The sequence below is a fragment of the Haliotis rubra genome, unplaced genomic scaffold (genome assembly GCF_003918875.1).
Source record: "Haliotis rubra isolate DU_JTF1 unplaced genomic scaffold, ASM391887v1 Scf84, whole genome shotgun sequence".
In the NCBI taxonomy this organism is placed as follows: Eukaryota; Metazoa; Mollusca; class Gastropoda; order Lepetellida; family Haliotidae; genus Haliotis; species Haliotis rubra.
The window spans coordinates 2,332,312-2,334,706 of NW_025767568.1; the positions used below are offsets into that span (position 1 = coordinate 2,332,312).

Here is a 2,395-nt window from a genome sequence, read left to right on the forward strand (position 1 = left end):
AGGTGGTTTGAAAGTCATGGGTGGTGGATTGTGACTTTGGTGAATTACAGGTTAGTTACATTTGGTTTTATATAAAAGGAATAAACTACAAAAATATGTTTAATTGTTGAAAGGTTAATTCAGTATTTATTGTAACTGAATTTATGGCTTTAGGTGGAGGTATATTTTGACCTATGGTTAGAAATTGTTGGTGTCAATAATTTCACTTACAATTGATTCAGATTAATGTTTGAGTCCAAACAGTTTGTACGTTTACTTTGCTGGTGAGAATTAGCATTTCCATGCTAATTAAAACATACATATTTTAGGTTCTTGGTGTTTTGTTGGTGCCTCACAACATGTGGCCAGTTTGAAGCAAGTTGTCCCATAGATGGTAAGACACGTTGATGTTTCATTGTTTTGCAGATGCCAAAGGTGTTCCATAATTCCTAAGGATCTTAATATGAACCTGAACCATTTTTTTTGTGATGTCAATTTGTTTTGAGTTATTTGTATATGTTCAATGGTAGAGCTGTGATTGTTAATTATCTGAACAATGTGCAATGAAATGAATGAATGTGATAAAATGGGTATTTTGATGGAATGTTATATATTCATATACATTGTTTCAGACTTGTATTATTATATACAAACTACAGTAATAAAAAGGAACTTGCAGCCTCAGCGGAGTTGTCATTGTGAAAGAGCCATCCCCGTTTCACATGCTACATGAATCAGGAAGCTTGTCGAATGTATATGATACGCTACCCCATTGTAGTTTGTTTAGCTTTAATTTAAAACTTATATACTCTCACATGTCACTCGCGTTCATTAATTCCAGGTGGAGGCAATGTCCAGTCCCACCTACAGCAGACTGTAGCCGGACTTTAGTCTCAAGGGTGGTCGGAGTCAACGAAGCGCACTTATAAGACTCAGGTGAAGTGTAGAAGGACTTTTGTGACTTAACTGGAGGGAATCTGCGGCCGTATTTATCAAACAACTGAAGTCATTAAATAAACTTAAGTTAGTTAAAAAACTTAGTTTTCTCGTTTTTTTGTGGTAAAACTTAAGTCATATTTATCAACAGACTAAGACTAACGTTTTGTCATTTTTTTACCTAACTATTAAGACTCACCTTGCTAGGCTTAAATCAACTTGTTTTGACTAAAGTCATGTAAGACAAAAAGGCTGCCACACGTAATCCAAGGGTATTTAATGAAAGAGACGTTCTGCATATATTAGATGATAATGAACTGTTACAAAGGTACAGATTTGACAGAAATACTATTGTTTTCATCTGTCATTTACTCGAACACGAGCTATGTCCCGTAACGGAGCGGAGTTATGCCGTGTCCTGCGTTACCAAAGTGCTCGTCACTTTGAGGTACCTTGCAACTGGGAAATTTCCGATGTGTAATGGTGATGACCATACACTGAGTCATCCCACTATCTCAAGAGTCATCGTACAACCGCTTGAATCGCTCACAAGTCAACGTATGGTCCGCAGATATGTCACCTTTCCCACTCAAGCCCATGAACTTAGACGACACCAGCGTCGATTTTATCACACTGCAAACTTCCCGGTGTAGTAGGTGTAATTGATGGCGCTCACATTCAAATTCAGTCCCCATCCGTGAATGAGAATGAATTCATTAACAGGCATCACTACCACCGTATTAATACACAGATCGACAGCGACGACCGGATCATCAACATCGTAGCAAGTTGGCCTGACTCAACACACGACTCGAGCATGTTGGCAGCAAGCGGGTTATGTCGGATGTTTGTGGGGAACCAGTTACCCGTAAGTTGCCATCTGCTTGGCGACAGCGGCTACCCATGTTGGAGGTGGATTTAGCACCATTTTGGCGTCCCCTTCCTGGATTACAGACCAACTACAACAGGTATAATTATTAAAGCTTTCGAGGTACCTTCGGGTAATAACCAATAGAGTGATTTCCCTTGGTTGTGCGAAATACAATCTTCAACATAAAAACGAAATGGAAGAGTTACATATGTTTGCTAAATGCATTTTTCGGGCAGCATGCCGTGGAATGTCTACTTCTGTGGCCGTAAATACATCTTAGGTGGCTTATCAATGAAACAGTACGTATGGGCAAATTATGTGTACTATCATGATATCTTCATTTTGTTTCAATACCACCTATAAATATTATGTGATCATCTAGTGATTTCTGTTGTATTATTTTGCAAATTTTCAGATCATATAAGAAAAGTAGAAGATGTGTTGAAACAGGAATTGGGCAACTGAAGCGGCGGTTTCATGTGATGCATAGTGAAATCAGACTTTCTTCGCAGAATGCTTGCAAGGTATAGCATTACAAGAATGTTTTTTTCTGTGGACTCAATTGAAGTAACAAGTTTAATTTTTATAGAATTTAAATACTTATGTAAT

At 37.9% G+C, this 2,395-nt stretch overlaps 1 long non-coding RNA gene across 1 annotated transcript; it reads left to right on the plus strand.

The window, feature by feature from the left end:
• The first annotated feature begins 335 nt into the window (after nt 1–335).
• Nucleotides 336–663, plus strand: LOC124262490. The gene is made up of 2 exons (XR_006894604.1): nt 336–373; nt 612–663. It is a non-coding gene; the product is annotated as an uncharacterized LOC124262490 (long non-coding RNA).
• Nucleotides 664–2,395: the final 1,732 nt, after the last annotated feature.